At 35.7% G+C, this 16,163-nt stretch overlaps 1 protein-coding gene across 20 annotated transcripts in view; it reads right to left on the minus strand.

Moving 5' to 3' along the window:
* NR3C1 (nuclear receptor subfamily 3 group C member 1) overlaps window positions 1-16,163 on the minus strand; it is a 740,177-nt gene that overhangs the window by 112,636 nt on the left and 611,378 nt on the right. The gene's annotated exons all lie outside the window — the stretch shown is intronic.

The raw sequence follows: 16,163 nt of genomic DNA on the forward strand, positions 1-16,163 counted from the left end.
AGCCTTTCTATGTCTCACAAATGCAGTAGCAAATTTGATTGCTAAGAGTGGTAAGGAATCTTAGATAAGTTTTCAGATAAGGACTTGAAGGCCCTACAGATCTTTGACATTATGGGAGCCTCCTCTTCTACAGGATTCTTTCTGTCTCACCTTCTCCATCTTGCCCTGGAACACTCTTCAGCACCTATACAGTTCATCATTTCTTAATTACTTTATGGATGGATCTACATCGTGTCTCCCCAGCTATATGGAGGCTCCTTTGAGATCAGGAAGAATATGATTTCTCCACCTTCCCAGAAGCACAAGTGCAACACTGAACAGGTGGAAGGTCCTCAGTAATACACTTAGTGACCCACATGATCAGCAGGTACTAGTGGGGAGAAACACTCTTCTACTGCCATCTCTTTATGACCATCCATTTCTGAGCACTGAACTTTACAAGCCTGACAAAATTTTCTTCTTTCCAAGTAACTGTCCTTCTAAACTAAAGTTCTTTCCTTAGCACAGTCTATTTTTGTTGGTTTGGCAAACATGTACTGACATGAAATTAGCATTAACGTTTTGGGAAAATATCCTGGATCCTAAGTATATTTGGGGAAGCTGGTTTTCCTTGGTTTATGGTTGAAAATGGTCTTTGTAAAGAATGAAAATGGGAAATGATCCAAAAAAAAAAAAAACCGCAAAGATTGAAATCCATAAATACCAGTAGCTTAGTGTTAAAAAAAAAAAAAACTAAGGGCTTCTAAACTAAACACTTTCATTGTCCACACTAAAATATTTTATTTCTCATTAATCAAATAAGTACAGTTGACCCTTGAATAACATGTGGTTTGGCTGCCAACCGCCATCACGCAGTGAAAATCTGAGTATAACTTTACAACTGGCGCTCCATATCCCCTGTGTCCTTGGTTCTGCATCTGTGGATTCAACCAACGGTGGGTTGTGTAGTATAGTAGTGAATACTCAGATTTTTTTCAATAATATAAGTGAACCCTCAAGATTCAAACCTGTATTGTTCAAGGGTCACTATATACCCAAATGTTCTTTTCTTAGAATAATGTGTAATTATTAAGTGTGAAAGGTGGCTGAGGTACAGACAAATCACCTGACTTGTGTTCACACCCTTAGCTAATGCCAGAGGTGGTTCAGTCTCAGTTTTCAGTTTTTGAGAACATGTACCTGGTACCCTCCTAGAAGAGGCAATAAGAACTCTAGCTAACATTTCTGATTGTCTGGATTCTGAAATACCTGGCTCTTTGTGTGAGTTGAGCTAATTTAATTTTACCATACATATGTGTGTTTGTGTTTGTGTGACCTTTTCTATTTCCTCCTAGTAGGATAGAGAGATTTGTGTCTAGCTGCTACCCAATACGACAACTGTTTTCAATACAAGGAAAAGAATTCATGTGATTTTATTTCTAAATTAAAGGCGGCTCCTTTCGTTTTTCAAAAGCAGTCTACTTAGAACTGTTAATGTGGGATGATACTGTTCTTTCCCCTATCTCATGTAATACCTGATTTAGGTATGACAGTTCCCAAATCTGATGTTAAGGCTCCCAGTGTGTCTAATAGGGGCCAGAATTCTTTTTTTTTTTTTTTTTTTGGTATGCGGGCCTCTCTCACTGCTGTGGCCTCTCCCGTTGCGGAGCACAGGCTCCGGACGCGCAGGCTCAGCGGCCATGGCTCACGGGCTTAGTTGCTCCGCGGCATGTGGGATCTTCCCGGACCGGGGCACGAACCCGTGTCTCCTGCATAGGCAGGCGGATTCTCAACCACTGTGCCACCAGGGAAGCCCCAGAATTCTTTTTTTAAAATGTAGATTTGGATTGTGTCTAATGTTACAACTCTCACCCCATGAATCACAGTAAATCCTACCCAAAGAGACCTATGGATTTTTCTCTCTTAACTATGGGTCTCAGCCATTCTTTTCTTATAGGGATATACCCCAGTGAATGGTCACTTCATTTTGAGGCCACAATTAGTCAAATATTCCTCTTCCCTTCCCTAACACGCTTTCCTTCCTTTTTATTCCAAAGAAGTAACTGAGTCTTACACCTTGATTACAGTAAGGGAGCCAGGAATAAAAGCAATTTTTACTTTGCATGAATAAAAGCAATTATTTAAGTACTTAACAGATACCTAACCTAACCCTTTCTTTATAATAAATTACACATAAAGAATATGAAATTCAGGTGAATCAACCATTACTGAGTGCCTACCAGGAAGGTTAAGTAAGTTGTGCAGGACTGCAGAAATAAGTGATAGAGCTGGAATTTGAACCTCAGTCTCTGAATTCCAGGCTTTTATCCTTTTGATCACAATGACTCTTGCCTTTTCCACCCGGGGCAAGTTTCATAAGCAATTAGAATACCACCAACCGAAGGATCACAATTTCAAATCCACCCAATTCCCATAAGTATTGGGACACAACGCAAAAGAGGACCCCTCCCTCTAGTCATGCCCTTTGCAGTGTAACTTTGTGGCTCCTGCACCTCCTGCCTGCATCTTGACCTGGACTTACAACTTGCTTTGACCAATAGAACCTTTGACAATAGGCAGAAATAAGTCTAGGCCTTAAGAAGTTTTGCATGCTTCTGCTGGTTCTTTTGGAGCCCTGCTGGTACACTCTGAATAAGCTTTGGAGAGCCTGTTGGATAATGAGACATGGCTGTCAGCCTTTATCACTACAGCCAACCAGCCAGCTGCCACAGACACACTGAGTGAGCTCAGCTGAGCCTGCCCAGATCAGCAGAACTGCCCAGCTGACCTGAAGACTCATGAGGGAAAAAACATGGTTATTGTTTTAAAGGCATTAAATTTGGGGATGGTTTGTTATAGAGCAAGTACTACCTGATACAGCTACAGCTATCAAACAAATTCACTTTGAGAAAGCAGAGAAAGTGAAACAAAGTTGCTCCTGAAAGATGGCTCCAACACGGAAAAGCTTGTTGAAATATAATAAATTTAGATATCAACATGAACAATTAGGTATTTGAAAATCTACATCCAGAAAGTGAAGTCCTTTTAATTGTGAGACTTAATTCATTTTGAATCATTAAAAAACGATTTTCTTGAAGTCCCTCTTTGAAGAGGTAGAAACTTTATACCGTAATATGACTTTTAGAGAGTTAATATTCTCTTTAAGAAGAAGCTAAAGATACATAAAGAGATCAGATGATAGAAGCAATGAACTTACTTACAAAACCGCAAAAGTTTGTCAAGACATGAGAGGATTGCTCTTCTTCAGACAATTATCCTGATTTACCTTAACGGGCTTCCTAAGAGGTTCAAGTAGTGGAGTAGCGACTCAGAGTAGAGGAACGTGGTGGGGAGGGAGGACGGAGTGGAGACGGAGCCAGAAGGGAAGCACTCTGCACTCATTTTAACAAAACATCCATCACATATGCATTTTTCAGTTCCTCTTCAAACTCACGGCCAAAAAATCTGATAATGGTACCAGAGGTGAAAGTCTCCATTATGTAACTATAATTACTTAGTTTGAAAGTTAAGATCATAATGAAGCTAGTTTAAGAATTACCTTAATTAAAAACAGCTTATGAATAGCATGGTATGGCATAATGGACACAGTTCTCAAGCAGGAACCTTTGGCATTTAAGGAGCTGTCTAATCTTAGCCATGTCACTAAAATTAGCTAACAGTTCACAAGTGCTTTACAACTGCCAGACACTGTGCTATGAGGTTTATACCCATCATCTCATTGTGCCCATTTTAAAGGTGAGGGAACTGAGGGCTTACAGGATTACAAACTTGCTCAAGGTCACACAACTATTAAAGTCATACCCAGAGAATTTGACTGCAGAGTCCTAATTCTTCCCCACAGTACTGTACTAACTGTACCTGGCCTTAGTTTCCCCATATGAAAAGTGAGGACTGGACAGAAAGACTGGCTTCCGCTGAAGTGAATGACAGGAGCACACTCCTTAGTGGTTTGTGTTTTAGGTAGTGACGGGGATTGGCACCCTTCCTGAACAAGGAATGCCCTTGGAGTACATGCTAACATTAACTACTCTGTCTATTCCTTTGCTGCTATACACAGATACAGAAACGGTTAAGCTAGGTTGGGAAACAGGTCTATCACCAACAAGCAGTCACCCTGGTTAGTTTGCTGCCTTCCAGCAAAGGTCTGGCTGCCTTTGGGCTTCCTCTTCAGTGCCTGGCAGAACTGGCACTAAATGTTGAATGAATAGATAAATATTCCACAGCCTTTGCTGGAAAGAGCCTGAAATTGGACACCATTGTTTTAACATTTCCTGCAAATATATATATATATATATATATATATATAAATATATATATTTATATATATTTTTATATAAATATATATATAAAATATATATATATATATTTTGTGGTACGCAGGCCTCTCACTGTTGTGGCCTCTCCCGTTGCGGAGCACAGGCTCCGGACGCGCAGGCTCAGCGGCCATGGCTCACGGGCCCAGCCGCTCCGCGGCATGTGAGATCCTCCCGGACCGGGGCACGAACCTGTGTCCCCTGCATCGGCAGGCGGGCTCCCAACCACCGCGCCACCAGGGAAGCCCCCTACAAATATTTTAAATGTAACATCCATAAGACCATAAGCTTCACAAAGACAGAAACAACACTGGCCTTGCTCGCTGCTGTATCCTTTGCAACTTGACTTGTGCCTTGCATATAGTAACTGCTGAACACAAATGTTGTTACTGTTATTGCTGGTACTGGATTCTTACAGTTCCAATTTGCCCTAAAAGGGATAAAATATATGACTAAAGGTAAAACCACATTATTTGCTCTTCTTCTCTGTGGTTCTTTGTTTAAAAAGCCAACCTAAATTGAGTATCTTAAGTGCTAAGTGCTGTAGCATTAGCTTTGCTTGTCTTAAAAGAATGGATCTAGTTGAAGAGATAAATAAACAGTATTAATCCAACAAATATTTATTGGGCACCTACTCTGTGCTGTATCACTGACTTAGGTATAAAAACCTGTATGGTTAGTAGTTGCCACTGGATACCATCAGATGAAGGAAGAGGTTGCTATGGGCTGGGCTACATAAAGGAAAATGTACAAAGTGAGTGGGCATCAAACTGGTCTAGAAGGTTACACAACGTTAAAAGCAGAGAGGATGAGGCTGAATTCCAGACTGCAGCAGTCCTCAGCTACATCACATGGCACGCTGGTATGCTGTAATCAATTTTAGGATTTGTGGCAAGGAATCTGTTATTAATAATGATTTATGTATTTTCATTATAAAGTAAAAACACTGCCAGCTTAGACTGATTTGCTATAATCCTTGTGAGAAGTAATTTGGAAATACCTGTCAAAAATTTAAGTGTATATACCCTTGACTCAGCAACCCTACTTTGGGGGAATCTATGTTTAGAAACAAAGTTGCTATTTGTAAGGATACACAGAAAAGACTGTTTATTGTAGCCTTGTTTGTAGTGGCAAAAATCATGAAACAACCTGAACGGAACATTGTACAACTAATTAAAAAGAATGGGATCTACATCTGTTGATCTGGAAGGATGTTCAGAGCGTACTGTTAGAAAAGCAAGCTGCAGATAAACTGGTATATATGATGATCCTATTCTTATTTAAAAACAAACAACCCAGAACGCTTTATATGTGCGTGTGTATGCTTATATGATTATACAGAAATGTGGAAGGGGAAACCAGAAAGGAAGGAAGGAAGAAAGAGGAAAGGAGAGACAATGAGGAAAAGTTTATTAAATTTTCTTGGCATAATTTTGCTGAAGGGAATGAACACATTATTTTTGTAAATTTTGAAAAGGCATTTGTGAAAATAGTAATAAACAAAAACAATCTTTAAAAGATCCAATTCACAGACTATTCTCTGATCTCAGTTACACTCAGATGTGCTTTCCTGGATATGATAGATCAGGATACAGCTGCATGAATTGTGCATAACCCACGTTCTCCAAGGGTTCTGGAGTATCCATGTGGCTGTTATTTGGCATACGGGTTGTGGTGGAAAGAAGATGGAGAACCACAATGCTATAAGTAACAGAACCACAGACATTTTTTGATTAGGGGAATAATAGTGAAAGGAGTGTTGCAGTCAATTTGAACTAGGGTATGGCCAGGTTTTTTTTTTTGTTTTTTGTTTTTCTGTTGTGCTGGCTTCTCCGGGAACAGAAACTTAATTCCCTCCTGGTTTCCTGCCTTTGTCTCTTACTCCTAACCCAGTGTAAGGTCTTTGTGGTCTCACATGCATGTTTCTTATTATCCACTTCAATATTTTCATCTAAACTTGAAAGACTGATTAGTATCTCAAACTTAGGGTTTCTTCTTCCTTTCTGAATTTAAATAACTAAATTGAATCTAGTTGTGCTGTTGTTCCATTTAGGATTTCACTGATTTCTCTTTGACTTTTGAGAACATTTATATATTTTAAAGACTGGTTTCAACAACAGCCTCTCATATTTATGATATTCTGTTCTCTCTCTTCTACCCTAGTTGACTTGACAGCATATACTACTCTCTCCTGCCCCAATTTAAAATTGTTGTCTCCTAATTCTCCAGCTATTCATTATCTTTTGTGGCTGCTCTCTTTGGATGCCTTCCAAAGCACTGTCCTTGGTCCTCCCCTTTTTTTCCTGAATACTAAAGCAGTTCATTCTTAAATGACCACATCTGATTTTCTGGCTTTAGCTAATACCTACTTACCTTACATTTTCTCTTTTCTGTGACTGTCTTTACCGTATTAGGTTGAACTCTCCTACCACTCTTTGTAGAAGAGATAACTTACTAACTTTGAATTGCTGCTATATACCATAGATAGAAGAAGTCAAAACTATAGGTAGAATATAAGTCAAATCTAAATAAGCTGAAGAACGATAATTTGGAGGTTCAAGCAAAGATAAGGTACCTACTCTCTTGGAGTATTCAGTCATTATACACACAGTTATCTGAAAAATGGGCAAATTGATTTCTTGCCTGACTTGTCTAGATAAATCAACACAATTGTATACATCAGATGTCTGCAAGCATACCCTCAATTCTTAAACAAGTGAAAAACAAAGATGAAAGCTAAGAAAGGTTACTATCTTAAGCAGGATAAACTTTAAAAAGCCAAACCTCAAACTCTTCATTTCAAAGCTTTGGTTACCCTAATTTGTTCAATGGTAAATGTACCAGAGTTGTTGTAAGACATTGTGAAAAAGCAATTCATTTCAAAGTCTTAAAGCAAACTTAAAGGCTGACAACAATTAAAAATAAAATTCTTTATGTACACTTTGTCTCTGGATACATAAGCACTTATCCATCGTAAAACCTGTTTCCTATCTGGAGAAGATAACCTGGGCTATCATCTCTCTCAGTGATAGTCACTATCTGCTGACATTTCCTTTATCTGGAAAGACAGGAGTGCAATCCATCCTTATACATCTTAGTTTATATGTCAAGTTTGTTTATTCACACATTCAACGTGTATTTATTGAGGTCTTACTATGTGCTAGACACTCTTTGACTTGCTGGGATATAGGAATAAGCAAGGCAGACAATATCACTGCTCTTATGGAACTTAGATTTCAGCAGGTGAGCAGATAAGACACAAACAATTAGGTATATAATGTTGAGGAGAAGGGAAGAGTATGTGAAAGATGCTACTATTTCAGATAAAGCAGTCAGAGAGGTCTCTCTTAGGAGCTGATGTTTAAGTGGAGACCTAAGTAAAGTGAGAGAAAGAGCCATGTAGATATCCAGGAGGAGAATGTTCCCAGGCATAAAATGCATCAGGGGACCAAAAAAAGAGGGTTATGCTTCTTCTAGAGAGTAAGGAGATATTCTTAAGTGACTAGAAGAAAAAGTCTTATACCAAGGGTGCATAACCTGAGGTTATGCACTAAGCGTGCAAATCACGTTTTCTCCTTGTCTTATATCACATAACGTATAGGATGACAACACTGTACATATTTAGTTTCCTCCACAGGTGACGAAGGCTCCCGCTGGCTCATTCCTAACTACTCATTCCTCATCGAATCAGTTCTTTCTTTCCATCTGTCTCAGACTCCTTGTTACCACCTTTTTATTCCAAATAACTGAATCAACTCCCGTTTCCCATGCACCCACACACTCTCCTCCTCCGTGAAGTTTCAGTTATGCCTTCTGGGGTAAGTGGACATTTCAAAAAGCAAAATGGATGTGGAAAGTTGTGGGGTGGGGGTGCAGCGGGAAGCAGGGTGGAACAAGTATGAAGATCTTGAGAAGATCTGTGAAGTCACGGTTGGGGATGTTTCTCTTCTTTATCTCTGGAAGCCCAATGCCTAGCTCAGTAAGTGTTTGCTGCTGCCAGGGCAGTGGGAAGAACCTTTGAGATGTTGTAGTTAACCTCCCACTCCACCCATCTCAAGAATTCCCTTCCTAGGACAGGCCTTTGTGGCTCGTGCACCTATTAACACAGTGTAGCTAGGCTGCTTATATATTTCCCAGTATTCATACAGAAGCACTTAGGCATGAGAAAGATCAGATTCAACCAGACACTGGAACTGGCATTTAGAACTTCCATTTTCTTCTTCCATGGATTTCTTAGTTCTAATTTTTTCTTCTGGCTTCTCTGTTTTCTCTTTCAAATAATGTCTTTGGACATTACTTGCACAGTCTTGTTAAGTGATTATTATCTTGTTAAATGATTATTATCAATTAAAGGATCAGTCATCCCTAATATATTTAGAGATTGTTTCACCTATTTTTCTTACCTTTCCTTTAAGAACATTTCTTCTTCGATTATATTCAAAACCTAGTACCCATAGACTGCCCCTACACCAGCCCATTGTATGTGTTTCTGTACTTGGCTCTTTGTTATCTAGAGATTTATATCTTTGGTTTAATCCACTAAATTTTTCTTAAGTTTTTTTCAACCACTTTATCAGAAAGAAAAAAGTTAGTAAATAAAGTCCAATGAGCTTCATAATTCTCCCAAATTTATGAACTTAGGATAAATTTTGGTATTCATTATAGTCAGAAGCTCTTTTTCTCACAGCTTTTCAAATTAAAGTTTCTTAATGACAAACAATCTTTGCATACTTGATTTTACAAGAATACCAGACAGTAACACAGAAAGGGGGGTATTCTGGCACTTATTTTAAAAAAGATAACAATGTGATTGAAGTTATCAGTATGGCTATTAAATTTAGATGGCATTGAAAAGCTAACAAAAACCCCAAACTGAAAAATATATCAATGTAAAAAAGTGATCTCGGCACTAGAAAGTTTTAAATATATTAGTCCTCATAAAACTGGGATCCATGACCCTTCAGCGATTATACATAGTAGACACTGAAAAAGTCTTAGTGCTTGATAAATAGGAAATACCTACATAGGCACAGATGTCCCAATGTACTTAAGCCAGTGAAGGTCATGCTGGTTTGAGCTCAGTAGACTTTGCAGAGCTTTAAGAATTCCACGTTGAATTTTTATAGTACTTTTTAATTTTCAAAGTAAACAACCATGCACAAATCTCGCAAGCAAGCATGTTGGGTGCTCTCACTATTTTACAGAAGCTGAAACTGTGACAGGGAGCAGTAAGTGACTACACAAATCTATGCAAGACAGCACAGGGGCATGATCCCATTTCTCCTTTATATATTGTTTAAAAATTCACTGATGACAAATAAAAACTATTAATGATCCAAGAGGGATTTCTAATACAATATTAAATATTTCCCTTCAGAACACTAGTAAGTATTCCTATTTTCTTCTCTTTTTCTTTAAATGTCTCAAATTTCCCCACCTATAAAATTAAGGTAAATAACAGCTGCCTTCAATACTACAAAGCTATGGACAGAATCAGTAACAATATATAAACTAGAATTAAAAATCTTCACAGGATTGTTAAGAGGTTTAAACGAGATGAATGCCTAAAAGTCCTTAGCATAGTGGTGCCACAGAATTATATTAAAGATTTTTAATAATCTTTTTTCCTAACATTTTTAAGGTTAAAAATACATAGGAAAGAATATGGATAATATAGTTAACTTCAAATTAACTTTCAAAGAATACCTGCCTAATCTGTATTATGTTTCAGATCTCTACAACTAGAGACTAGATGTTGAGAGAAGCCTGCTGAGGAGCTTAGACTATTGAGAATTAAGTATTCAAAGTGTGATAGGTACCACTAACTAATTCTGTGATCTTTCTCTAGACACTTTCTATAGGTCTCATTTCCTCATCTCAGAAATGAGAGTGTGGGGAGTAGATGAGCTCTCAACTCCCTTGAAGCTCTAATCTAAAATCATTGTACCAAACATAGAAAGCAAGCTTTGAGAACCCAAGAGCCCCACCTCTCTGGCTCTACAAACAACAGTGTTTACATATTATTTTCTATGTACCACCAACTACATTATTTTAAATTATTATTTCATAAAAATACCAAATCGGGGTTCATTCTTATCTTGTACTTCTTGATAATGTACAAAGACCCAGTTTTAGTATATCATTCCCTACTCCAGTTGCCTCCTTCACTAAAACAATAGGTTAAGAAGACTGTAGAATTTTAGGAACAGAAGTACACACACGTTTTGAAAATAATTCATACATAATTGTAAGAAAGTATTTCGACTCTAAAACACCTAATTACTCAAGGTCATAGATTGGTTCAGCTCAGCCTTAGAACTCAAGTCTTCTAATTTTTAGCCTAGTTCCTTCTACTGTTTCTACTATTGAATAACTAAATTGTTTGGAAGAGATTTGAAGATTAAAAAAAAAACACCAAATTTGCAATTTATATCATCTTAAAATTAAGAAAACCCTTATCCCCAATAATTACAAAAGCACAAAAACATTAAAACAACAACAGAGTAAAAGTGTCCATAGCAAACGGTAGAGCTTTAAAGTTCAACATGTGACAATCATAAGGTCATAAGTCATTGCATTGCCCCAACCAGCATGAAATAAAGCATGTACTAAATTAGATGTCATTTCACAATAGCTTTAAAAAATTGGCTATCAACTATACTTTCATAATAGCCACAGCTAAATATTAAGAATAATTATGAAATCAACTAGAATAAAGGTTAATTTTATTATAAACATTTATTGCAACAAACTGTATGTCCTAAACACTGCATACTTAAGTTGAACTCTCAAATTGTTAAAAAAAATAAAAATTCAATGTAAGATAATGTGCTAAACATTTACAACTAATCCTATCATTAAACCTTTCTCTCCCCACAGATATTTTTGGAGCACTAACAGCGTGAATGAAAAAAATTCTAAAGTAAGAGGCTTTCACTAAATTTGTTGTATTATAGACATTTTTAATCTCGCTGAAACTTGCTCAAAAGAAAAAAAGTTTTAAAGCACTCAAAATTAATATTTGAGTTACTCTGGAAAAGTATGTTTAAGCATGCAGCTCTACTAAGATAAGTCATTAATATTTAAACTGGCCCAGAGATAAAATTAGGTGATGACACATTTCCATTCAAAATAATTGGCTTTAAGGACCATATTGCAATATAAATAGTTTAAATGACCATCTGGCAATTGCAGAATCCCATAATTTATTATATATATGTAACATAAATAAGAACTTATGTCCTTAACATTCCAGCAGAAAAATATGCAACCCATAGAAATATATTACTAAAGAAGAGGGCTATACTCCATAGTCAGATGACAGTGTATGTCAAAGTGCACTAGGAAATATAAAGTGGTTATATCAACATAACACATCATCAGTTTCAACTACATGTCAGTAATTAGATTTTTATTGATGAAATAGCAGCCTATAAAAATGGGGAAAATATGAACTTGATCTTAGCTGAAATAATCTAAAAGGAATTAAAATTTCCATTCCATGTTTTTTTTTTTTTTGGTAATAAAGTATAGCAAAAGACAACAATGTAATCCTATAAACATCAGGGTTATATTGCCACAATTAGCTTTAGATTTTTACCTCAAATAAAATAAACTAAATTGTAATCCTGGTTAATGCACTCCTTTGCACATAAACACAGCCCTCAATTTTTCTCTTTTTAGTCCTCTGAATTCATGACAGCTGATCCAAATTGTTGGTTTTCGGAATTGCTCTTGATGTTTCTAAATGTATCTTCCACCTTTCCACATCTCTACTGCTCTTCCCTCTCTTGCCTCCCTTCCCCCAATACCCTTTAATTCACAAACTCCACTGGAAACCCGTATTCAAGGGACATTTGTGATGGCAGTGAGGAATAAAAAGGCCACCTGTCAAAATTAGGTGTTTGAGGGTTGAAATCACTCTCTACAAATAATTTTTGAACCACTGTAAAATTGCTTACTTTCTAAAATATAACTTACTGGGTAAAATCAATACAAAAATTACCATTAAAACTCACACTCTAATCCCCGTTAACATAAAAATGATCATGCACAATTCAAAGAGAGAGGAACACTTAACAGATCTTTTTTTTTCCCTAAATGGAAGTTCCCCATAAGAATATTTTTATTTACTTGAAAATACAAAACACAAGTAGAACAAGCCAGAAGGAAATGAGAGCAGTTGGCTCTCTGAAATTACAGCAATAAGGAGAGCATGGGCTTTTAAACACTTCTATAAAGGTCAATAAGTAGTTTTCAGTTATAGTTTAATTCAACAAAATATTTCTTGAAAATTCTTTTGCAACATGATTTACCAATATACATTTTCCTTGACTCAGAAATATGGAAGCAAGTGCCTATTAATTTGGCAAACACCTGTAAAAACGGCATTACACAATTACCAGGATGTCCTCAGAAGGGTAAATGCTATTAGTCACAAACCTATTTTGTCTCTTTAATTTGCTCAGATAAATAGTAGTACATAATGAGAACTTACAGCTCAGTAAAATTAGGTGTGATCTTAAAAGTAAGAAAAAGTGGGTTTTAAGAAATATGCCCCAGGCTTATTTTAAACCCAACGTAAATTAAGATTTCCTAACAACTAGCCTATTTCAATCACCTGCAGGCCAGAGTGGAATAAGACTTATAATCAACCAATTAATACAGATGCTCTTTCACATTAGCCACTCATACTAAAATAAACCCTTTTGATCCAATCTATCCTTCACTAAAATCTCAAAAAGCCCCTAAAGTGATCTCTACACACATATGAATTTTACTACTATTACAATTTGCATTTAAGCTACATTTATGGAAGCTATGTTTCAGAATAGGTCTTTCATAAAATTTATACAGTCAACATAATATTGAAAGTGGTCAGATTAAAATATCTGTAACATCAATAGATAAAACCAAAACAGCATTATAATACAAATTGTTTTATCAGTTATAAAAATATAATGGAATAGCCAAAGAAACATCACAAGAAGTAATTTCAATAAAATCTGACCACACGTTAATCACACATTTCTGTACTGGAGTCATTCCACACTAAATTGACACACCTGAATACACAATGTGTTTTACCTTTTTTTTTTTTCCTTTTACTAATAATATAGCCATAAAGAAGCACAGGGTTTTTTAAAAAAGGAAAAGATTATCATAAAGCTAAAAATAAACAAATAGCCAAAAGCAAATCTCCTTTAACATTCAGAAATCATTTTATGAGTGAATATCAGAAACATTACGGTTAAAAAAGACACTGATTGAAACACTCACTGCCAGAACCTTTGGAAGGAGAGGAAAAAGGTAGGAAGTAAAGAAAGTATCCATTAAAAAGGGGGGAAATCAATAAAAATCTCTTCTTTATGCCTCCCTTCTCTGAGAAAACATTCAACACGATGTTAATAAGAAAAATGAAAAAGGTACAGAATTTGCTTCACTCATCCTGTGCTTGTACTGGTCTTTATTTGCATTATATTAATAAAATTAGATACAGGTGCAATTAATAATGAGATGTTAAAATCTACATAAATTTTCATAGCTTCATTAAATGGCAACCAACAGAGCCCTAAACTCCACCTAAGACTGAATGTACAAATTCATCTTGCATCATTCTTTCTCTCCAATAATCATACCCTTCAGAAAACGATCAACTTTTTAATACTAAAGTTTTAACATAATCCCAATAAAAGCTCTAATTCCACCTGGAACCAATTACTTCTTTGCCTCTTTTCAGCAGTTTCACCATTAATGCTCAAGTGAAACAAAGCTGAAAATCAAATCATGCAGAAATCTGCCTTCATCAATGTTACAAGTTTATGCTAAATTTACTGAATTTCAGAATTTAAAAAGCATATTAAGGTAGAATGGCTAGTTCGTTTTACTTAAAGAATGTATTTGAGTATCAATAAGGTTTCTCTTGTTTTACTATCAACGAACTTAAACCTTAAAAAAAATACTTTACTATGCTCAATCATGACACTCATAATTTTACAATTTAATGTAATAACTGGATGTTGTGCTATGTTGACCCATCAGAAGGAATTGCCTTCCCTCCCAAAACAAAGTGTAAAGTGTCTTTTTTCAAGCATACTAAGAAAAAGCAATTTTAGGTGACATCTTAAAAAGTCAAATTACAATTTTTGCTTAAAAAAAACTTAAACAGAATGCAAGTTATTAGTGGATTTAGTATATCTAAATTCAGAAAGTCAGTATTCAATATAGTTGTGGTTTCAACATGTTGATTTACCTGCTGATTACTCAGGGTCACTGGTCTTAATGTTTGGCTGGAACCAAAGTAACATACAGAGAAGAGAAAGCAACCAATTTCAGTTATATCAAAGCTATTGTTTGGAAACAACAGGCTAATTCAATGACGGCAAAAAAGAAACATTGTTTCCATTTATTTGGAAGAAGCTCTGTTCTGGATAATCACAGTTCCCAATGTTAATCCCATAAGGTACAAAATTTTCAAACTTACTCAAACTATCCTGTAAAGATATTACACCTTTTCATTAGGACACAAACTACTGATTATAATTCCAAATCACACACTGGCATAAAATAATCATTTCACTGGATACTAAAGAATCTTGAAAGAGCCACATCATCATTGCTTTGTCTACCATCATATGGCTGTTATGAGGCTGACACACTTGAAATGTTATAAACTACTAGAAAAAGTATTAAAATGATCTTTAATGATTTAAGGATAACTATATTCATCTGAGACTTATTCTCCAGATCCTAGATTCTATAGGGCTTAATGAAAGATCATTGTGAATGGAAAATGATAAGTTCTTATTCCATGCCTTTTTTATAGTAAGGAAAATGATAACATTACCATGCTGATTATCAGAACGAAAAGCATTAATAATCACCAAGCTTTTCCTAAGATATATGATTTTTCTTTGTACAATTACATGTTTTATAAATCAATGTAAGTTTCCTACAGAAAGCTTAGTCAAACCAACTGTACTTACTCTTTCAAGACAAACAAGCACATTCAATCATGAATTCCACTGCCAAAAATTTGAGATTGAAAAATTTAAAACACAGCATGTCTTTTAACATTTAAACACAACAGCTTATGCGATAACATCGCAAATCTCCTTACTGAAAACATTTTCAACCTTCAATTCAGAATGATAGCAATAAAAAGTTGAAGTGTTCTTCTAAGTAAAAGATAATTATTATTTTAATAATAGATTAGTAGGTAGTTTACGTTAAGACACACAAGAACCAGGGATTTTTTTTTCTTTTGATAAGAAACATCTAAACCTTTTAAAGGAACAGAACATAGCCTAAATCTAAGTCTAAATTTTCTCCCCAACAAGAAAAGCTTCCTACTTAAAGAGGAAAGAAAAGAGACACCTCAGTATTAGAATATACCTTTAACAGAAATACCATTTTTAAAGAGAGTTTTAAATAAAATCTTCAATGACTAGTTAATGTGAACAGTGACTATCACGAATATTTAAGAACTTACAGTACTTACATACAAAGAAATCACTGTGTCTACTATGCCGTTCCTCCCCACTCAAAAAAACCCACTGACTAATCAATCTTGTGTCTCTACAATTACATTTTTATATTTTCCTTCACACCTAAAATGTGATATACATTTATCTGAACTGGGGGTGGGGGTGTAGGATAGAAAACTTAACCCCTACGAAGATACACCTACATTTAGAACTTTCTCCTGGTAATTACATTTTAACAGACCTTTTTGAGGTCAAATGGAAATGTCAATATACTTATAAATGATAGAGAAAAAAGGAGACAGAGAAACAAAATCAAACATAGCTGAGACTGTAGCTCCACAATGTTGGCCATCAGCTATATACT

The sequence above is a fragment of the Kogia breviceps genome, chromosome 4, assembly GCF_026419965.1.
Source record: "Kogia breviceps isolate mKogBre1 chromosome 4, mKogBre1 haplotype 1, whole genome shotgun sequence".
In the NCBI taxonomy this organism is placed as follows: Eukaryota; Metazoa; Chordata; class Mammalia; order Artiodactyla; family Physeteridae; genus Kogia; species Kogia breviceps.